At 40.4% G+C, this 24683-nt stretch overlaps 1 protein-coding gene across 1 annotated transcript in view; it reads left to right on the top strand.

The window, feature by feature from the left end:
* Positions 1–20711: 20711 nt before the first annotated feature.
* Positions 20712–24683, top strand: part of HPS1 (HPS1 biogenesis of lysosomal organelles complex 3 subunit 1) — a 946304-nt gene continuing 942332 nt past the window's right edge. Inside the window, exon 1 of the mRNA XM_044056829.1 lies at positions 20712–20846. The gene's annotated coding sequence lies outside the window, so the exon portion shown is untranslated. The remainder of the gene's footprint in view (positions 20847–24683) is intronic.

Genomic DNA, 24683 nt, shown 5'->3' with positions numbered 1-24683 from the left:
CACTAGACCCTCTTCAATTAGACATCCCTGACTTTGGTAATGCAGATCTACTCCTGGCCAAATTAAAACTCAACCCAAAAAAACACATTAACATCATTTTTTCTCTTAAAACTGCATTTTACCTGACTTTGGCCTAGCACTCAAGTGTGGGGTCATTTATTGAACTGTTGTGAATATTCTGCTACTTGTGTACCTCTGCTACCTTTAAACTAAAACAAAAGAAAAAAACAAAAAAAAAATCTTGCCTTTTTCCCAATTTCTGAAATTTAAGAAAGTTCAGTTACAGATTTGCTATTCTGAACTGTTTGGAAGTTTCTAGAAGGCCAGTGCTTGCTTGGGCTAAAGGGAAGTCTTTGTGTTCACCAGTGGCAGTGGTTAACACTGAACAGACTGCCTGTCCCTGTAGGAGTGGTTACTGCATAGAAGCTGTAGTTTTATTGGCCATTTTGGGTCAATTCTAAACTTCTTGATCTCTCTCTTAAAACCCTACAACTCTCTTTTTGCGCGGTTTTGCGCACTGAGCGGCACTGGGCAGCGCCACCTAAACAGGTTTAAAGTATTCCAGGCTCCACAAAGTCTGCTCTTCATTTTTTCCCTTAGAACTGTTCAACCTCTCAAAGTAAGCACTCTATTCTCTTCCTAAAGCCCTGCACTTGCTCAGTTCTTATAAGGAAACACTAACTAACTAAAGCACTACACCCTCCTAGGCTTCTCATAAGTACTAGGCTCCCGATTGGTCCTTCCTGATCAAGTGAAAAATCATTTCTCTTTACTAATCTGATCAGTGAAAAAACAGTTCCCTATACTAATCTGGTATGTCCAAGGGTCAGTTTCAGGGTTAGTCTCCAGTCCAGCTGGTGAATCTGGGAATTTTGAGGCAATGTTACAACTGCCTTATGTACACAGACAACCCTCTCCTCCTTCCAACAAACTCTAATACATGTGAGAGATGCAGTTACACAGCCAAACTGGAGGCAGAGCTCTCTCAACCCAAGACTGGCACAGTCAGTCAGGCGGAAAAGGTAACCACCAGCACCACAAATCCAGTTTCACATAGACCTATTGCATCTGCATACCCAACACATAAACACACAAAAACATACTCGGAGGCTCTAAATAAAAACCTGCCTAAGCAGCAAAGACCTCCAAAGCAGATATCCAAGCAACAGCCACCCCTCAACAATACCCATGAATCACATATCTCACAAAGTCAGTGTGCCGAACAGTCACAGCCCTTAAGGCTAAACAACACACCAAATACACTCGTTATAGGGGACTCTATTGTCCGGCACAATGACGTCCCACTCACCAGACTGAACAAGGAGAAGGTCACTGTAAGCTGCCTGTCGGGTTCCAGGATCTGCCACATAACGCAAGCACTCAAGTCACTCCAAAGCAAGTACAAATATGAATCCGTCATTGTCCATGCTGGTGTGAATGACCTGAGATGTACCTCCCTGGACTACATGAAAAGAGACATAGAGGAGCTCTCTGATCATGCAACCCAGGCTGGTATGACCCTGACCTTGAGTAGCATCTTGCCCTCACCAAGAATGATGCCACAGTATAAAGACAAAATGATCAGTTTCAACAATTGGCTAAAGTATTGGTATCATTCAAAGGGGATCCAGTGTCTGTCAGCCTGGGATGACATGCTCGACAAGCCACGTTGCTTCGCTAGGGACAGCTTGCACCTGTCACCTTTAGGCTTTCGTATACTGGCCAAGGCTTTTGCCACCCCCATAGTGCCTTTTTTAAGCAAGACTCAAAGGACAACCCCACCTCCATAGACAACCCAAGGATAAAAAAACTAAAGGTAATGCTACTCAATGCCAGAAGTCTAAACCTCAAGATGCACGCACTCGAGGTTCTCCTCAATATGGAGAAAATCGATGTCTGTGCAGTAACAGAAACCTGGTTCAAGGCTCCTGAGAGCACCCCAGCACTACCAGGCTATAACTTATACCATGCTTTTCGGCCCTAAAACTCGGACCGAAGCACAAAAGGAGGAGGAGTATCTATATTCATCAAATATACCTACACTTCCAGGTTAGTGGCACTGCACGAAGCATCGGAAACCATCCATGTGCAACTAACAACGGGCAAAACTGCCTTTCAGTTTGTAGCCTGCTACAGATCACCCTCCCTTTCACAGGAACCCCACTTGGCATTCCTGAGAACACTGGAGAATATGAAGGTCTCTCCAAACACTATGTTACTGGGTGACTTCAACTACCCAAACATTGACTGGGAAAACTACTCAAGCCCAAACACCCTCGCCCAACGGTTCCTTGAATTTATAAACTCTAACGCGATGGAACAACTGGTCACCACTCCCACAAGAGGGAACAACATATTGGACCTGGTCATCACCAACATGGGGACTCTATGTTCCACACCAGAGGTAAACCCCTCATTGGTAAGATCAGACCATAAACTAATTTCCCTGGACATCCATATCCCATCCCCATCCCCAGCCAAGGAAATCACTGTAAAGAATTTCTCAAAAGCTAACTTCATACTTCTCAAGACTGAGGTGGAATCGTTCAAAGCTCCCGGGCCAGAGGATAATATAGCCCAATCCGCAGAATCCTTTACAATTGCATTCTATGAGCACCTGCAGGAATGCATGGATCGTGCTATCCCAAATAAAACCAAGACTCACTCCTCCAAAAACATGAGACCTGTCTGGTGGACCCTGGCCATAAATAAGCTATACAACAGAAGGAGGAAGCTACTACATGACAGAGCAAAATCCCAAAAAGGGAAGGCATCTCTGGTCAGTATTAGCAATAAACTACGATCCCTCATAAAATCATCAAAGGCCAGTTTTGAAAGAAAAATTGCCCTAGACACTAAATATAATCACAAGGCCTTCTTTAGTTATGTCAGGAATATGGGTAGAAACTCCCAGATATGCTCTGAATTGTTGCATAATGGTAGAAAATATACTGAACCTACAGACATAGCCAACATCCTGGCAGACAGATTCAGTGCTAACTTCTCCCCCCTTCCCCCTCAAAGGAGCAAATGCCTATCCCAATTGAATGTAACCTCCCTGACATCACAGATGCACAGGTGAAAGCTGCCCTCTCCAAAGCAAAAATCACAGCATCTATGGGATCGGACGGTGTCCCAGGCTGTGTCTTACACAAGCTCCAAGAAGAACTGAACCCTCACATTAAATCACTGTTCAAACTTAGCCTTACTACAGGATATGTACCCAAAGAATGGCGTACAGCTACAGTGGTCCCACTCCACAAAGCTGGCACCACAACTGACCCTGGGAACTATTGCCCCATAAGCCTGACTAGTCTGGTCTGTAAAGCTATGGAGTGTATTATCATGGAACTCAAAAACAAAAACATTGGGAGCCTCCAGACACTGGACCCTACCCAATTCGGCTTTGTTAAGGGCAGATCTTGCCTCTTAAACCTAGTTGATTTCTTTGAAACAGTCACCAAAGCCATAGATGAGGCAAGGTAGTCCACACAGCCTACCTGGACCTCGCAAAAGCCTTCGACACAATACCCACTCGGGCATCATAAATAAGCTTACCAGCTTAAATATCAACCCCTATATCACAAGATGGGTTGCAAACTGGCTCAGGGATAGAACTCACATGGTCAGAATCGCAGGTGCCATGTCTGAATCCAAACCAGTTACAAGTGGCATCCCACAAAGCTCAGTTCTGGGACCTCTCTTATTCGGTATATACTTCTGTGAGGTTCAGGCTAACACGGGGGGACTATGGCTGACAAAGTTCGCAGATGACTGCAAAAACTGGGAGCCATAATTGACTCTCTAGCTGACACAAACATCCTCCAAAAGGGTCTCACGGAGACGGATGCTTGGTGCCAGAACCACGGCCTCAAGCTAAATGCTAAAAAGTGCATAGTCATCCCCTTTGGGAAAAACAAAGTGCTCACAAATTACCACATAGGTGGTAATCCATTAAGTACGGAAGAAGTAATTAGAGATTTGGGGACCAACGTAGATAGTAATCTCTCCTTTGATAATCACGTTGCCAAAGTGGTTAGAAAGGCCTTCTATATAGCCCACCTTATCACGAAAGGGTTCGCGTCTAGATCAAGAGAGGTCATTGTGCCCCTCTACTCATCACTCATCAGGCCCATAATTGAATACAATGCACCTTTTGGGATGTACCTTACCCGACACCTGCAGCAACCGGAGAGACCCCAAAAGTACCTCACCAAGAGGATCATGGGCTACAAACAGATGTCCTATGCAGCTCGACTAAAGAAACTCCAGCTCTACTCAGTTGCTTACCGCCTACTCAGAGGCGATCTATGCCTGACATACAAAGCCATGTCTAACCCAGAATTAATGGACATGCTCCACCTCAAAAAATCCAAATCCCTTAGAGCTACACGCTCCAGGGACTTAAACCTCAGCACAAAAATAAATAGGACATGCTGGTGGGACAGATTCATTTCCCAGAGGCTCCCCTCACTCTGGAATAGAATACCAATTCATGTTAGACATAGCCCCTCGCTGACCCTCTTCAAGCGAAATCTGGACGCGTAGATGGGAAATCGCAAATTCACCCCTGGGATCTCTTCTGTGTCCCTGCTCGACAGAGGCACGGTACACTAATCTTAAAGGGCTGTTTTCTGTGACCTACTATCCAGAGGCACAGTAGGCTAATCTAATAGGAAGGCGAAAGCCAAATACACTCGGGCTAGGCTTATAAATGCCCTAGGGCAGATAGTCTAGTATCTACCTATGAACCTATGAACTTATGGTAGTTATATCCCACCCGGAAACAATATCCACACAGTAGAACACATACTACACTGGGCCTCAAATTCATTCCCACAGGAAACAGTCCTATTGGGTGACTTCAGTAATGACCGGCTGGACTGCTCCTCTCTCCATACAACATCACACATTAACCTACATGGATTTACCCAACTGAACACACCCCCAATAAAGACCGATAAATCATCTAAACGTCAGTCTATCCTCGACTGGATTTTGATTAACAGCCCCTTCCTATCATCACAGGCAGGCTGTCTTCCTGATGGTCTGAGTGATTACCTACCAGCATTCCTTATAACTACCTGTATCTACCAAAATAACCAAACCACTTACCGCACAATCTGAAACAAAAAAGGCTTTAACCCACATAGATTCATCTCAGCCCTAAAAAGTTGTAATTGGGATCCTCTCAAACAGCTACCTCTAGATAAGGCAGTTAACTCCTTTAACACTACTTTTCTAGACATTTTGAAGTCCCACACTCCCTCCAGGACCATAAGAGTGAAAGCCAACTATGCACCCTGGCTGAGTAAGGAATGCCGATCCCTACTCAAAGCTAGAGACAAGGCCTGGGAACAATATCACAAGGGCAAAACCCAAACTACAAAACAAACATTCATTGAACTTAGAAACAAAGTCAAGAAACTTGTAAAACAAGACAAAATTAACTACTACCACAATATTCAGAAAAAACATCATAATAACTCTCAAACGTTTTTGGGCCTCAGTTAACAGCTACTATTACCAGGCAAAGCATCTACCCCTACTCCAACCTCAAAAAAACAACTGAAGTTATAGTGTTCCAATTTAACGTATATTTCACAGAAACCATCCTAGGCCTGGCCAATTCTCAAAATGCCTCCAACAATCTAACTCCTCCCAAAATAGCCCCAACCAATTTACATTACAACCAGTGTCAGTAGATACCATTAACAAAACTACTGCACAAACTAAAACCAACTACACTAGCCACAGACAACCTCCCAGGCAAATTTCTGCAAATTGCAGCTGAAGGAATAGCATACCCAGTAGCAATACTCATTAACAGAGCAATATATGAGAGCATAGTACTTGCTATCTGGAAGATATCCCACATAATACCCCTACAAAAAGGAGGTAATTCCAGCACACTTAGTAACTATCATCCAATTGCCATCCTATTACCCTTATCTAAAATACTAGAGAGTCATTCATACTCAACTCATGGACTACATTCACACCCACAAACTACTATCAAATACACAACATGGATTTTCACCCCTATCACAGTACCACTACAGCCCTAATGTCCTTTACTTATATAGTCAATCACTATACAAATCAAGGACAGTTTGTATCTGCCATATTTTTAGACTTGTCCAAAGCCTTTGATATGGTAAATCACAACGAATTGATCAAGGTCCTCTCCTCCCTAAACCTTAATAGCTCCTCTATTACCTGGTTCCAAAACTACCAGCAGGGTGTCAGCAGGCCGTACTATGGCAACACTACCTGTCCTCTGTCCTACCAGTTTCCTTAGGAGTCCCACAAAGCTCTATCCTGGGACCTCTACTCTTCTCTCTCTTTACCAACCAACTCCACACCTCCACTCTTCATGCCTCTGTAATACAATATGCAGACGACTCTACTCTGATACGCGCAGTCTTCTCCTTTCAAGATCACCACACCATAACCCAAGACTCATTTCTATCAGTTGAAGTGTGGTTCACGAACTCCCAACTCATCCTAAACCCCAATAAAACAAAGCTCCTTCTCTTTTATCCCCCAAGAATACCCACTACTCACCTAACTTTCAACCTAGAGTCCAGAAACAAAACTGTTATCACCCCAGTAACTCATACTAAACTGCTAGGTGTAGAAATTGACAACAATATGAAAATCAACATCCATATTGCACAAACTATTAAAAAAGTTCACAAAAAATGAGGTCTTCTTTATAGAAACAAACAATTTTTAACTAGATCCACAAAAGCTACCATCATCCGAGCACACCTCCTGTCAGCTGTCATATACTAAAACCCTGTATTGTCCATCTATGTACTACTGCTGAATTTGTACAACACTGGATACTCCCTCATCTTTGTTAAATGTTGTTAATATTGTTAATTTCACTCATTATATTATTTTTTTTAATCTTGTTAATTTTTGTAAAGTTGTTAAATTTAAAATGTGTGTATCTCATACTGCTGGAACTTTTCTCCCTGGGCCTCCCATGAAAAAGGACTTCTGTCCAGTCGGACTTTCCCGGTAAATAAATACATACATAAATAAATATGTTATGCTGTATACACTGCTGTTAGTATCACAGACTTGTCTAATATCCAAGCTCTAATAGTAGGACATGAGGACATTATAGTCTAACCCAGCTCTGTATTTACCAGCAAATAAAAGCTCTGTAAAGAAGAATCCCATGAGCAATACCTAAATGATGTCCAATGCGCACATTTTGAAAAACCCTTGCACAGTTGACACATCTGGCAATCTGTACTGTCCTGAAAATACTTGCAAATCTATCACTGTGGCCACACCTACAGAGCATAGGTATGAGTGTAAAAAGTGTACAGTCAGAATCTATCTCTACAGTTGGCAATCGGGCAGACAGTACATCAATCCAGCCATCAGTGGCATGGTGTCGCACCTGCTCATATGTCCTGCTCTGGTGACCAACCTCATTTACATTGTGGACCAAATCGGCCCACAATGTAGCCTGCTCCTGTCTGTTGGGCCTCCCCCTGGACAGTAGGATCGTATAATGCAGCCGCAGGGCTTCCACAATTACACCATTCTCCAGCTCAGTGAAAGGGTCTCTTTGATGCCTATACATTATTGCTGACATACAACAAAAAGAGAACACATGTCAGGATCAGATATATGTTTGACTACACATGTAAAATTCAAATGTGTGCACAACCATATGTGTCAACCTCTTAGAGTAAGAAATCTGGACAAAGCCATAAATACAAGTGGAACAAAGGCTATAAAATAGGGACAATTCCTATCTAATGGTGTTACAAACTTACATGATTGCTGGAATAACAGGTTGTGCATGACCATGAAACTTTTGTGGGGTATGCAGTGTGCATATCAGATGTCCTTAATATTGTCTAACTGCAATTGTTAATGATTTGCAACATCTTTGCCAGAAAAAAAACACAATTATATGAAAACTGGACCAAATATATGAGGCAGCACTCTGGAGAATCTGCTAACATATGTGCAGTTGAGAGCCATGTCCAAAACATACAAAGGTTGTGGGCACAAATGATGTAGTAGCAATAGTCAAATATTCCTGTTTGTGGCATGACAGATATAGATTTATGATGAGAGCCAAGACAGGAGTCCAATGTACTGTGCCACATAGCAGTAACCCCCATTCTAAATTCTATACAACCACAGTGCCAAACAAATAGCAGTGTTATCCAGGGGGCCTTATCCCTATTTAAAACATAGCATTCTACACTTGCTGTACTGTTGTTCCTCTGCAAGTGCAACACATGTGGAGAACAATGGCATGTTACCAGTAAAGTTCTACAACAGCTATACTGATGTGATCCCATTCGCCATACCTATATTCCACCATATGCATCATGTTGGTGATAAAATTATTACATACCTGCTGGAATACATCTGTTTGGAAAAAAGCCAATATATCTATATCTATGTCTGTATCTATATCTGTATCTATATCTATATCAGTATATAATCTATATATATATATATATATATATATATATATATGTGTATGTATATATATATATATATGTGTGTGTATATATATATATATATATATATATATATGTATATATATATATATATATATATATATATAATATATATATATATATATATATATATATATATATATATATATATATATATATATATGTGTATATATATATATATATATATATATATATATATATTATATATACACACATATATAGATAGATATGTCTTGTGCCAAGTTCATACAAAGTAACTCTCATACACAATAGTTCCCTACCTAGGGGTTTTCCTTCTTAAGGTGTACCTTATTATCAGATGATTGCCTCTGAACCAATCTGTGGTTGAGTAATGCTAACTGAAGCATACACAGCTGATTTGCAATGTGATCAGGCAATCCCTGCAGCTATTGAAGGGGATATAAGGCCTCAATATAGAAATGGTTCCCTTTCTCATAAGACAGGGTGGAAATGCTGGGTAGATATACTACATCAGAACAGGGAGAGTGTACATTTATGTGTGGGCTGTAAACTGTAGCTGATGCTATTACTGCAGGGGAAAAAGCATAGTGAGACAGAGAAAAAAGAGAAAAAGAGAAAAATCAAAAAGTTCTTGAGAGATAGAACAGAGTACGAGGCTTATCCGAGACCAGGAGTGGCTCAGGCTTTAGTAACCAATGAGGAAGAGGAAAGAGAAACAGGAAGTGACAATTGCAGACAACCAACCGTCACAGAAGGGGCTATATGTAGGTCTGAGCATTTAGCTCAGAAGAAAACAAACAATAATATGAACTTGGCAAATAATGGAATGATGAATACAAATAGATTCAATAACAACAAAGTTTCCAGTCAACAGAACAACCAACATTTCCAATATGCAGCACAAGTTCAACCTGTCCAAGTCTATCAACAGGAAGGTATGAGCAACAGGACTTGGGCAGAAGTGGCTGCTATGACAAATGTGCAGTGGAACAAAAATGGACCAACAGAAGGAATCAGGAGAAGAGAAAGTAGGTGTGGTTGACTGTGCTTTCAAAACAGTGAATCTTTCTTCATTTGTTTTAACACATGAGGCTTGTAGAGTGTTAATTAAGGGTTGGAGTTTTGTGCCAGCTGCGAGAATGGAAAAATGTGAGACTGTAAATTGTCTAAGAGAGATTATGTCCACAAATTGAATTTAGAAGTTTTATTTAACACTGAATGTGATAAACAGAGCATGTTTCACAAGCCTAGTATGTTTAATCCACCTCTTAAAAAGGCATTTGAATTATTTTTGATGATGACTGAATTACAAATCATTGAGCTTTTAGAAAAAAGCCACATATGAGGTATTATAATTTATCTTTTAATGAAAGAGAATTTTTTAAATAATATTGTTAATAATGAAAATATTTTGATACTTAAAGCTAACAAAGGGAATGCTTTAGTATTGTTTGATAGATGTGAATATAATCAAACTTAATTATAATCATATATCTGGTTGACTTCTTTGAGACAGTCACCAAAGCCATGGATGAGGGGAAGACCGTGCACACCACCTACCTTGACCTGGCCAAAGCCTTCAACACTATTCCTCACTGAGGCATAGTAGATAAACTCTCTCAACTAGGCATCAATCCATATGTTACAAGATGGGTAGCAAACTGGCTCACTGATAGAACCCACCTAATCAAAAAATGGGAAGCCACCTCAAGCAGTAGACCCTTAATGAGTGGCATACCCAAGGGATCGGTCTTGGGGCCTCTGTTATTCGGGATGTACTTCTCTGAAGTGCAGGCCAAAACCAGTGGGCTATGGCTAACCAAGTTTGCAGATGACTGCAAGCTGGGCGCAGTCATCAATTCCCTAAGTGATGTGGATGTCCTCCAAGATGGTCTCACCCAAACAAATCAGTGGTGCCAGAAACATGGCCTCAAGCTGAATGCCAGAGAATGCATTATCATCGCCTTTAGGGAAAGTGATGTCCCCACATATTATCATATTAATAACGTCCTAAGTACACAATCAGTAGTGAGGGATTTGGGCATCAAGGTTGATAGCAACCTGACTTTTGACCACCATGTTGCTTCTGTTGTATGGAAAGCTTTCTACATAGCCCACCTCATAAGTAAGGGTAACTCATCCAGGGACAAAGAGGTCATAAGATCCCTGTATTCTTCCCTTATAAGGCCAATTATTGAGTACTACACCCTCTTTGGTCTGTACCTCGCAAAGCACATGCAGCAGCTGGAGAGACCACAGAGGTTCCTCACCAGGAGAATCCAGGCCTCAAACACCTACCCCACACAGATAGGCTAAAATCCCCGTCCCTCTACTCAGTTTCATACAAACTCCTCAGAGGTGACCTCTGTCTGGCATACAAAGCAATCTCAGACCCTGCCTAAATGGGACTGCTGCATATCCACAAGTCAAGCTCCACTCGGGCAACCTGTACGCGCAACCTCAACCTGGATTATGATATCAATAGGACTTGTGGCAGGACAGATTTGTGTCCCAGAGACTCCTCCATCTGCGGAATAGACTCCCTCTCCATGTCAAGTAGAGTACCTCATTAGCCCTTTTTAAACGCAACCTGGATAACTGGGTGGGAAATAGAAAATACACCCCTGAGATTCCACCTGTGTCCCTGCTGGACAGGGGGTCTGGGTGCTGACTTGTCTAAACATGGGATAAACTCTTGGCTAGGCTTTTAAGGTCCTCAGGACCAATAGCCTAGTAACCTCCAATTATCCTATGAGCCTAAGATGTTAGAAGTATTGGCTGACACGAAGTTTTACAGAAAGGTTTCTTTCTTAGAAATTAAAAAAAGCATACTCTCTGATAGATTCTTTCATTGAAGAATGGTTTTGTAATGGAAGGATTTCAGAACCTTTAAGAAAGTATTTTAGAACTGACGACTCCAAGGTTAGCCGAATATTCTTCTTGCCTAAAATACATAAAGATTTAGATAATCCCCCGCTCAGACTGATAGTAGCAAGTTTTAAAAATAAAACTGAAGCTATGGCTATATACGTAGACAATAATTTACAAAAGGTTGTTGAACTTAATCCTACTTTTTTTAAAGATTCTTTTGACTTCATCAAACAATTGGAAAAGGTGAGAGTAATGGAGTCAAATTTATTAGTCACCATTGATGTTAAATCTTTATACACTGTAATCCCGAATGATGAAAGAATGGAAACAGTAAGAGTTGAACTAATCAGTTCTAAGTTATTCCCGAACAATACTGTGAGTCTTTTAATGGAAATATTAGATGTGATCTTAAGCTTTAACTTTTTTGAATTCAATGACAATTTTGTTTCATCAAATAAATGGAGTAACAATGGGGGGCTGTGATGGCTCCCAGTTATGCTAATGTGTTCATGTATGCCTGGAAAAGGGTGAATATTTTAGAGAGTATTTTTTTCTGGACACATATTGTTATTACATTTTATTGATTATTTTTTTTTAATTTGGAAAGGGGGAGTAGAATCTTTGGAGTTTTTGAACTATTTAAATGGAGTGAATTCTTTTTTGAGTTTCAGCTGTGGCTATCATTTTGAAAGTATACTTTTTTGGATGTCAGAGTGTTTAAAGAAGAAGAAAGATTGTTGACAAAAATCTATAAGAAATCGGTTCAGAACAATACGTATTTACATAAAAGTATGCATCCAAAAGAATGAAAGAAAATATTGTGAAAGGGCAGTTGATGAGGGTTAATAATTTAACCAAAAAAAGACAAAGATTTTATCCAAGAGAGTGAGGTTCTGTGTAATAAGTTTGTTAACAGGGGGTATCCAAATGAACTAGTTAAAGCTATGTTCAAAGGGATACATGATCAAAGAAAGTTAGGCATGAATTTTGTCATGAGTTCTAAGAAAGAAGATTTTAGAATCTCCATGCAAGTGAGTAATAGTGTAGATGCTAACACCATCAAAGTTATAATAACAAATAATTGGAAGATTTTTAACAGCAGTCCAGAATTAAAGGAAGCAGTTGGAGAAAATCCACTGTTTGTTCAGAAGAAAGGAAAACATTTAATTTTTTTTTTTTCAAAATAAGTTAAAAGTACCTAGAATAAAGAGTAATACATCTGGTATGTTTAAGTGTTATATTTGCAATTTATGCAATTATTTGTTTGTTGATTCTAGTATACTTAACATCAGCAATATGATTATTAGAATCAAAGGTCACTATACATACAAGTCAAAATGTGTTTATTTAGCAAAGTGTATGCCATGACCTGCATTTTATATAGGTCGAAATACGAGGGAACTATACAAACATATTTATGAACATAAGTATGCTATAGCTATGGGAGATGAAAGAAATGCATTAGCCAAACATTATAAGTCAAGAAAATGCAAAGTAAATTTTAAATTCTTAGTATTAGATGACATAGAAGAGCATGAAAAATGTTTGATGCTGAAGATGAGTTGGGGTGGTGTGAGTATTTGTGCCAGGTGAAGTTAAATGCCTGTTTTTCACCTGGTTTGAATAATAGAGAATATTGTATAGCGTATCTTAAAAGAAGAAGGTTAAAACAATGAATTTTGTTTGTCATGTGATTAGGGGTCATGTGATTATGGTGAATTATATTTAAGAAACTGATGTGTTAGAACGAATGTCAGTTTTAAAAAGTCTTTTTTGATGAAAGCACTTACTGATTGTGTTTTTGGAGCATTAAATCATTTTTATTCATTTTCTGTTACCCTGTTTGCTTTCATAGTGAGACAGGCTGCAGAATGTGGAGGACAACAGCAGTTATGAGTAAAAGTGAGACCATTGGCAGCTCTGGTGTACAGCCAAAGCCTGAGTGGGGGAACCCATCCCATAGGATATTGAGGTATATATTTAAGGTAAGTATGTTAGCCAAAGGTATCATTAACAGAGTAATAGGAGACATGCTTGTTGTGTCCGTGAACAACATAGGGGGTAAATATACCATTATGTCAACCATTTGGGCAACTGCCAGGCCATTTTTTACATTATGGTCATCATTTGGAATGTGTGTGCTGGTAGTCCTTGCTGCTAGCAGGACCTCCATATGTGTATGTTAGTTGTACAGCTGTGCTAATCTGTAATATCATTATGAAATGATTGCATGCTGCACTGTGATATTAGTGTCCTTCCTTTGCATTAACTAAGTTAAAATCCTCTGTGAATACATATTAATGCATGACCTGACACTCTATGCATGTTATAGTGTTGCTATAGAGCTATGTCAACTGTGTTCCTATCTGCAGGCCTATGACTACCATCATTGCATAGCAGAATAGCAGATATTGCATTTGAAATGCATTGGATGGATAAATAGTGGATGACACAGTCATTCATTGAAAAATAAATCATTATTCATTCTTAATTACTGTATTATAGCTATATATTATTCCATCCTCTCTCATTGATAAATGTTGTGCATCACTGGATTTGAACCCAAGACCATGTGTGGCAACAGTTACTATTTGCAAAGCATTTAACAGACTGAGCTACTGAGTTTCTGTTACAGCAGGTGTATTTGTCAAGATATAAGTGCACACATACAGGCTGTGACATACATCCAGTATTATGTGCCTGACTTTATAGGGATGTATTTCTCTACCAGATTCCCAGTTGAACATGTATTTTGCCATTAATATTTTAGCAGGTGTATTTCTAAATGTTGCTGATAAAAGTGCACTTTTACCTGCTATTACAGACCTCACTTATATCCATTATTCTGTGCCTGGCTTTCTAGTGGTGTAGTCTTGCATCAGACTCCAAGTTACACTCCCATTCTTTCCTTTACACAAGTTTGTGCAACACTGCATGGTGCACAGCTCTGCTTAAACATGCTTACTGACTCTAATTTGCAATTACTATGTTTTGCACAAAGCACCTCTTTTGATTAACAGCTGTGTGGTGTGGCAGGTTAATGCACTAGTCTTCAAGTGCGATGGTCTTGGGTTCGACATAGGGCACAGGTGTACATTTTCTACATATGTTTATTATCATTTCAAACTCATGTATCAATATAGCTCCATTTAGCCAAGCTTACTGCATGACACGCAAAAAAATCTTTAACGAAAAGAAAAATGGGGAGAAAGGACAGTGGTGAAATGGGGTGCAAGCAGGAGGAAAAACATAGTGAAAGGCAGGTAGGTATGTGCATAAATGGTGTAGGAAATAACCATAGCTATCCATTTCTTGTACAGAAACAACTATGCACTTTGACAGAATTTGCAGTTGAATTTGGACTGTCACCCCAGAGAGAGAGGGGTGAGGATAGCATAACTGCATTGTCAAGCCGATTGGACCTAATTACATGTGTCCAGTGGACACGTGTGAAATGGAGAGCTATGTATAGGACAGTATTTTTTTTTGGTGGGACAGGTGTACATTTTTTTTAAGGTGAGAGTGGAATGTTGGAGAAGGGACATAGGTACATGTGGGGGGAGGTAAGTTGGGAAGGTGAGGAAGCTTTTGCAGACAGTCAAGACAGCAGACAGGGTTGGTGTGTAACACAAGAGGAGGGTGAACACCTTGGTTGGGCAGGATGTTGTGGAATCCCAGTCTCACGTGCCTCCACATGGTAGCAGCACAACTCAAGTCCCCAGCCATGGGACTGATGACATTACTACGTCATTGCCCCTGTGGTGACAGTTTTGCAGGCTGGGATCTGGGGTGAGCCTGCCCCAACAGGGTGGCCAGCATGCCCTCCATCCAGCATAGTCGACATCCAAAAGTTTGGACGATCACCCTGCACACCATACCTGGCACTTCATCATGGGTGATGAAATTACCCCCCCACCACTGCTCCCAGTAGGGGGGGCCTTCCCTTAGCCATGGAGTGTGACTACCCAATGCCACAGGTAGCACAGGGACAGGAGAGGGGGCACCACCAGGCTGCACCCCAGACGTGCTGGACCCTGGTGCTACAGCCGGAGGAGGCAAGGCAGGTGGATCACCTGGAACTAGCCTACCTTGGCATGCTATAGTAAACTAAATATAAACATAAGTTAAGATTAATAATAACCAAACCAAGTTAGTATTAACATAATGGAACATAATATTGATTAATCTAAATGCATATTAAGGTATATTATGTGGAACCCAACAATAAATAACATAACAGTAAGTATGTTAACAGAAAACCACTATAAAATAACCCATAAGGCCAACATAACAGTTAGTTTAATAGGATATATTAATATTAAAACGTAATAATAAATAACATTAATAAATTAAAGAAGATAGGTGGGGAGAGAGAGAAGAACATACCATTAGTGAACTCGCAGATGATATTATTACACAGACTACTAATACATATTTCTACAGGTGTGTAGTGTCACTTGTGAGTTCAGCGACACCCATTATTCTATAACTGATGTTGCATGTGCATACCTCTGAAGCTTTTATCATGGGACAGTATGGGCCAAGCACTAACATATGCAGGTACACAAGTACATGGAACTGTTTCACATACTGTGCTGGTACATTACTACAAAGGTGTTCTGTAAATTAATTTGCAAATACATTGCATTCAGGTAATCATTTATCTGCTACTCAAGGACCAGACAGATTGGGCAGTTAACATTTCATTATGAAAAATCGTGACAGTGGGGAGGTATGTTCATGTACATTAACTAAGTAGACTACACAGCTGCTCCTGTCTTAGTTGGCCGGCATGGGAGTAGAACCCAAACGCTGTGATACCAGGGGACATGTGGACTTAATGTAACAATTGACTGCAGTCAGATTAGAAAACACGCAATGAATACATCCCTACTGCAGTTATTTGAGCACATTACGTAACAAAGCACAATCCTGCTGTACACTTTATTGATATTATTCCTTGAAATGTTTCACTTATGTACATGATATTTTCCCAGAATGTGGGGGGAATGTAAAGTGTTATGTGAGTGAAACTAGCCTGCAGACACCCCTGAACCCTACTGTGGCTTGTAAAATACATTTATCCGGCAATTACTGCTATAATTGGGTGGCGCAGTGGTGCAGCGGTTAATGCTGTTGCCTCACAGCAAGAGGTTCTCTGGTTCGATTCTCAGCCAGGATGCCTTCTGTGTGGAGTTTGCATGTTCTCCCTGCGTTCGCGTGGGTTTCCTCCGGGTACTCCGGTTTCCTCCCACATTCGAAAGACATACGTCTGGAGCATTTCTCCCCGGGCCTCCGCTGAAAACAGGATCTGTGGAACCTAGTCGGACTTTCCCGGTCAACAAATGTTAAATAAATAAAAATAAAAAAATATATTCTTTATTAATGCAATTTTACAGTTGACTGCCATCGCATTAGAACAGAAATGCAATGAATACAGTCCTACATCAGTTATTTTGCAGACATTAGTTATCAAAGCACAATCCTGCTTTATACCTTATTGTTTATTGTACTACAGTTATCAGAAATTATCCATCATTATCACACTCACAGCCCATCTTGGCCGGGTGCCCAGCATGAGACTGGACATTGCGAGCCCAGCTGTGGGAAGAGAAGCAAACCATTATGCATACCAGCTTTTCATGGATTCAGCTTCCATATTAGTAAAGTAGATTAAACCATACTAACATATCTGTGGGACATGCCCAGCCCTAGCCTTATGGACCCAGATGTCCAAGTTTACCCTCTTCCTCCGCTTCAGATCATCGTAGTGATGATGACACTGCTCATCAGTGTGGGGGATACCAGTAGCACTGGTAAGATCCCTGGCCATCTGACCCCAGGCTTCAAATTTACATTCTGAGCCTTGGTAATCACCCTGCAACAGCTCTGGTTCATAGTTCTGTACCAGAAGTTCAAAGAAACACTCTGGATTCCTACATACCCCACCTCTGCACCTGAAAACATGCTCCCTCAACAACACCACCAGGCATACCGACAGGTTACTAGAGACTTCAATGAATGCTGCAGAATTCTCACTTATTGGCCTTAATATAGGCGGCTTTCCCACCCTTTCACATCATACTTTAACATTCAAAAAAGCTCTGTGTTGCTTAGCATCACGCAAACTAGCTGAGCATCGTATAAACTCAAACAACCATGTTTTAGCAGAGCTTAGCATCGCGTAGACAGGAATAGCTGTTGACCATGTTTAAGCAGTGCTTAGCACCATGCAGCTTTTCCAAATGTAACAATTTTATTTTTGAATTAAACCACCCTTTAGGTCACCTCACACATTTTCACAACAATAAATGTAAAAAAAATGTATGACTACTCAGAACTCTAACCCAGGACCTACTACACTTTAGGCTGTGACTCAACCTACATAGCTACATAAATACTGTGAAAGCCACTATACCTTCACACATATCACTTAGGAACCTGTTAGCAGTGCTAAGCACCGTGTCGCACCATGCAAACAGCCATTGACAAAAAATAGAATTAAAAAAGTAGACATAAATAAATAATTAATTACATCTGGTTTATATTTTTAGATGTCTGGCAGATGTCACCTGTGTATGTGTAAGTGCAGCTCAGCACTGCTGCACTCAGTGCTGAACCGCACTGTGCGAATGGACTTTAAAAGAAAATTAAATAAATAATTGATTACATCTGGTTCCTATTTTTAGGCATCTAACATGTGTCAGCTGTCTAAGTGTAAGCACAGCTCTGTACTGCTGCACTCCATGCCATGCCAGGCAAACACGCATTAAAAAAATAAATAAATGAAACATTTAAAAACATATATTAACATTCAAACATATTTCTACCCTAACTAGGTACATTACAAGGACTCTTATCCTGTGTATAACATCTGTCGAGGAATTTCCTGGACAATGCACAACTACGGGACAGCCTCTCCACTACTACTTACATGCATTCACTATCCATGTTACTGTGATCTCCCTCGGCAGCACACCATGATTAATGTGCATGGCGCACTGCTGAAGGAGAACCGTGGCCATGTACACCAGTGTAGAGCCTACACAGATTTTATTGAATCCTGGGACGTGTATGAAAAATCTTGCAGTATGTATAAATACATATAAAAGCAACATGTGTCTACCATGGTGGTATCTTGAAAAACAGATGAAGAATATAATTACTGAAAGAATATGCCCAGTACTGATTAGTAGGGCAACAAGGACATAGTAGCTATAGGGCATGAGTGCAAAATGAATGTATTACCTACCAAAACAAGGGTATGTTTATTTGGAGGATATGTTGGTATAAGACATCCCACATAAATGTTTCATGGGTCTTTCAAATATGCATAAGCAAGTATATTGCTTAGTACACTAAAACGTTTCTCTGTGTACTAGTGTATAGTGACATCAAGATGGCATATGTTATACCTCTTCATGTGTCTGCCCTCTTACATTTTATTGTCCAGCCTATTGCAGCTATAAACTCTTTGGCCAACATCAAGAGGTAACCAACATAGCACTCTATCCCATAAACTTCTTCTCTGAGAGAAGCAAGCTTGTTTTCTAGTGTTCTCTCAATTCAAATGCACTCCTTCATCCAAGGCAGGTCCAATAAATATGTGTGAGACACTTACATATAGTATTGGTTTGGAATCTTATCTGGAGGTATGACTGGGGGTTTACTCATACCTCTCAACCTCCAAGCAATAAAAATCATTGTTTGACTTTTAAAAGTCATAGCAAAGGATCAGAATGAGAAGCTCATTCTTATTTTTCACAAGATAACATCTTTATATGTTTGACTCGGTATAGTTAGTGGTAGTGAATATCTGTATAGGCTTAGTTTATCCACTTAATAAAGTGTGCACTCATGAACAGATCTAACATTATGAAAAATATTAGAAATATAGGAGGAGAAGCAAGGTTAGATCCATCCATGCATCTGCAGTCCCATAGTACTATGTCTCATCCATCCGCAGCCCCATAGCACTATGCCTCATCCATCCACAGTCCCATAGTACTATATCTCATCCATCTACAGTCCCATAGCACTATGTCTCATCCATCTGCAGTCCCATAGCACTATGCCTCATCCATCCACAATCCCATAGCACTATGCCTAATCCATCCACAGTCCCATAGCACTATGCCTCATCCATCCACAGTCCCATAGCACTATGCCTCATCCATCCACAATCCCATAGTACTATGTCTCATCCATCTACAGTCCCATAGCACTACGCCTCATCCATCCACAATCCCATAGCACTGTGTCTCATCCATCCGCAGTCCCATAGCACTATGCTTCATCCAGCCACAGTCCCATAGCACTATGCCTCATCCACCCACAATCCCATAGCACTATGCCTCACCCATCCACAGTCCCATAGCACTGTGCCTCATCCACCCATAATCCAACAGCACCATGCATCACCCATCCATAGTCCCATAGCACTGTGCCTCATCTAACCACAATCCCATGGCACTGTGCATCACCCATCCACAGTCCCATAGCACTATGTATCACCCATCCACAGCCCCATAGCACTATGCCTCATCCACCAACAATCTCATAGCACTATGCCTTACCCATCCACAGTCCCATAGCACTATGCCTCACCCATCCACAGTCCCATAGCATTATGCCTCATCCACCTGTAATCCAGTAGCACTATGCATCACCCATCCGTAGTCCCATAGCACTGTGCCTCATCCAACCACAATCCCATGGCACTGTGCATCACCCATCCACAGTCTCATAGCACTATGCATCACCCATCCACAGTCCCATAGCACTGTGCCTCATCCACCCATAATCCCATGGCACTATGCATCACCCATCCACAGTCCCATAACACTATGCCTAGATCATAGCAGTTGAAAGGTATGGGATTACTAGCTATGTGCCTTATAGTAGTTGCCTTACTTGTAGTGCTGGAAAAGGAGATACGTTTATTTTCTATGCTGCTGTTGTGATTGTTCATAGTGTACTGTACCACTGATTTTAGGGCATTGCCAATATCTTTATTATGTAATTATAAAACACTAGTATTATTTGTTTCCATTTTATTTATGAGCTAGTGCTCATAGGAATCCTTGGTTATTAGATCAGCCTTTTTAGTACATTTTGGACTACACTGACCTTGGTTTTGAATTTTGAAGGTGTGTATTGTTTGTGGGCAAGGGCGCCCGCAGGCAGATGCATTCTTAATGCTATCCGGAAAAACACACATTTTTTTTCACTTAACTTTGTTTTTTCCCGTAGCCTGCATTGTTACTTGCTCAGAGCTGTTAGTGGAGATGGCGTGGCAGGCAGTCGCATGACTGACGAGTCTGACGTGACGACGAGCCTCAAACTCCTCCTCAAATAATCGTAGCTGCAATTTGATCACGGAAGTGTGCACATGGACGGTGGAAGAGTATTCTTCCTGATGATGATTCCATCCTCCGGAGTAAACTAAACCATCGTGTTTCGAGTGGTGGAAGGACTGGACTGGCAGTGGTGCGTATCATGGTGTTAGTATTATTACAATGAGAAGGGCGTGGCACACTTACTTGAGTGTGTGAGAGTGATTGGTGCTCTGGACTGCACCCTCGTCCTCCGTATTAAAAATCACACCTTTCAACCCTCAATTGTGCACCAATTCAACATACGACCGTTCCTCCAGGCATCGTCACAATGTGATAAGCTGCTATTTTGCTTTCCTTTTCCTCGTGTGCTTTTCTGGCTGCCCACACTAAAGCTGGCTATGAGGCCATAATCTAGTACATTTAGAAAAGCTGAGTTGAAGAAAGTGACTGTGTCATTTAGAGGAAGAGTTCTTAAGGGAGTACTGTTACATTTTTTAATGTTTCACTGACTATATCTTTCTAGAAAGAGGTTAAGTTGTGAACTTTATTGTAATTATTTTGTTAGTGTAATGTCTGGGGATAATTGTGGGCAAGTTAAAATTTAGGTTATCAGGTAGACTGCCAGAGGTAGTGGTATTGTTCTGGTTGTTCTTGTTAGTATTCAATCTAAGACTGATTCTCTACCACTTTATCAATCCTGCTAGGTGTGTTAATAATTTGGAAGTTGTAGATGTTTATTGAAGATGGTGCAGATTGGAGATTAAGCTGCACAAGTGAATAGTAACATCTCCGAGAATGATTGTTTATTCGGTAATGTTAGCATTAAACCAGCTCAATATACCTTTGACTTCTAAATATTATCTGGTGGAATGTATAGGGCAGTCATACACAAGGTTTTGTGTTTTTTTTTTCTTTTTTTGTGCTGTGCTAGTAGTAGTTCTGCATTGAGGAAGCAAGGATTCTTAACTGGGTAGAGACTAGAGAGTTAATTTTAATGCATTTTAAATTTAATGGCAACACCTCCTGAACTCTTTTTTTGTCTATCAAGCCGAAGAATATTGCAGCCAGAGAGGAAGCAAGGATTATTAACTGGGTAGAGACTAGAGAGTTAATTTTAATGCATTTTAAATTTAATGGCAATACCTCCTGATCTCTTTTTTTGTCTATCAAGCCGAAGAATATTGCAGCCAGAGAGGAGTATTTATTTATCTGTTACATCTTTTTTAACCAGATTTCTGTAATGATGAATATGTCAGGGAGAGTATAGGGATATGGATGCATGTGTATCTTGAATTTTACTGATGAGGCTTCTTACATTTGCATTTAAGAAAAAGAATGTCAGAGTATCTTTTTGGGAAGAGTGGACAGATGGAGTGGAGTTGGCAAATGGGAAGCTGAATTTGGTGTGGTGGTCCTGGATTGGGATGTATATCTCCACAGGTAGATAATGAGTTGAAATGGAAGTAGATATGAAATGGCCAGAGTTGTTTATTTATTTTAGTGTGTGTGTGTGTGTGTGTGTGTGTGTGTGGTTTGGGGTAGAGAAAGAATTAATGGAGAAGAATTTGAGGGAGAAGTTATTAGTATTGTAAATTTGACGTTATCTATAAGAAAGGAGACTGTGGTATAGAATTGCATAGTTCAGATGATATGTTTTGATAGAATGAGTTATTGTAGTTACTTAAGGTGTGGGTTTGTGGGAGACTTGTAGTGAGCTGGTAGTACATATATGTTTGAGTTAGAAAAGATAGTAGAGATAAATTGAGGAAAAAGAGAAAATTGCTTAGAAACATATTGGGTGTGTTAAAGAAAGTCTTAGAACCCTAGACATTATTGTGAAGACAGAGTAGTATTGGTCATAAGAAGTTACTAGGCTAATGGCCCTGGGGCCCTTACAAACCTAGCCAATAGTTTATCCCCAAAAAGAAACCTCAGTCAGCACCTGTCGCCCCTGTCAGTGAGGGACATAAGTGGAACCCCTGGGACAAATTTGTGGTTTCCCATTCACTCATCAAGGTTGCACCTGAAGAGGGTTAGTGAGGTGCTGTTTGACATGTATGGGAAGTCTATTCCAGAGACAGGGCAACCTCTGGGAGACTAACCTGTTTCTCCAACAGGTTTTGTTGATGATGCATATTAGATTCACGCCTTTCGAGTGGGCAATGCATGAGTGGCCATCTCCTACCACACGGTATCTCTTGTCTCAGTGTACCCGAGATTTTCAGACCCTAAAAGGTGGGTTTATATTTTGTAGACAATTTGGTGACTGAGTGGAGAGAAATATTGAGTAGTTGTGTCTTATTTGGGATTGTGTAATTGCTTGTCTTGTTTGAATATTGTTCTTATTTGTTAATACTTGACAGGCGGTTAAGTTTTCTAAGTTAGTGTATGGGTAGAATTGTTGTTGTTTTCTGACTAATGATGAATGTACTTTTTTGCCCCATTACTTGAGCTAAGAAAATTTTTATTGTCTGTGTTCCTTTTTGCAAGGGTGTCTTTCAGTTTCCCATACAAAGGATTTGGAAGGTCCCAACCACAACAATGATGTGTTTTCTCAGGACTGAAACCAGATTTGGAACTTGGGTAACCTGAAGCTGTGGTCAGATGACTAATTCTTTAATAATTGTTGTGTAGTTCACTATTGGAGTAACGTGATGTTAGGTGTTGCTGGTAGATAACTTGAGCAGTACTGTTGTTGTTGCTGCTGTTATTTTGTATGTTTTACTATCCAGAGTTGTAATAGTACTGGAGAAATCATTCAGTAGGCACTGTGCCACTGTTAAAATTATTCACCAGCCACACACACTTCCCAGAACTTCAAAGCGATCGGTTTGAGAAACAGCCACACCAACAATTCCAACTTTCATAATAAAAAAAAAAAAAAAACCCATAGGATGCACTCTAGATTTCTTGCCTTGGGACTTGGTCAGGAAGGCTAAGGGAATAAATTGTGGATAATTTCAGGAACAGCTGTAGTGGTAAATACTATTGTATTTTTTGAGTACTGCGAGGCTGACACTCAAACATTTATTTATTTTTATTTATTTATTTATTTATTTATTTGCAGTTGGTTTACCAGGATAGTCCATTGGGTCAAGAGAACCCGTTTTCAATGGAGTCCTGGGGAGAAAAGCTCCACAAAGCAATACAAGTACGTACAAACAGTGTCATGATAAATACAATAGTACAAGATATAAAACATATGAGTTGAGTCTTTAGGAAACAGCAAACAATACTCAAAATATTTAAAAAATAAATATAAACTTGAACTTAGGAGTTCAACAATACTATTTAGAGAGGAGTGATGTTGCTTTACACATTCATAGTGGTTAACATGAGTGTGAAGGAAGATGTGAATATCATATTTTATGAGGGGTGGGAGCAGGAGCATTCCCCTTTGGCCTTTTATGAGGGGTGGGAGCAAGAGCATTCCCACTGGGACCTTAGATGCATATGAAGGGATTTTTTAAACATGTTATGATTGAGAGTAGTGCGAATCGATGGTGGGAGTGAGTTCCAGAGGCGAGCTAGGTTAAAGGATAGTAAGTTTTTGCCAGGTGGACGAGTTGGTTTGTGTACTTCTAACAGGTTTTGATTGTTAGACCTTAAAGCTCTATTGGGTAGGTGCATCCGGAAGGCGGAGGACAGGGAGGGACAGAGAGATGGGTTGAGTATGAGCTTGTGGGCTAGAGTTAACTGAGTGTAGTTGAGTTGATTAGGCAACTCAAGCCAGTTTAGTTTTTGGAGAGAGGTGCAGTGGTGGGTGGAGGACCTGTGGCCATTTGCGAATTTAGCGATTTTGTTATAGCATGAAGAAAGTTGTTTTTTTAGAGAGGACTGAAGATTGGTTAGCAGAGGAGCTCCATAGAGAAGGGAGGGGATAAGAAAGGAAGAGGAGAGAGAGCTTTTAGAGGAACGTGTAAGGAATTGATTTTGACGATAGAGCATGCCTAGTTTTTGATGGTTTTTTTTGATATTTAGTTGTAGA

Source organism: Protopterus annectens, chromosome 14.part0 (assembly GCF_019279795.1).
Source record: "Protopterus annectens isolate FY-2018-M chromosome 14.part0, PAN1.0, whole genome shotgun sequence".
NCBI lineage: Eukaryota > Metazoa > Chordata > Ceratodontiformes > Protopteridae > Protopterus > Protopterus annectens.
Note: the sequence above shows the minus strand (reverse complement) of the source record. Positions and strands in the feature narration are given on the sequence as shown.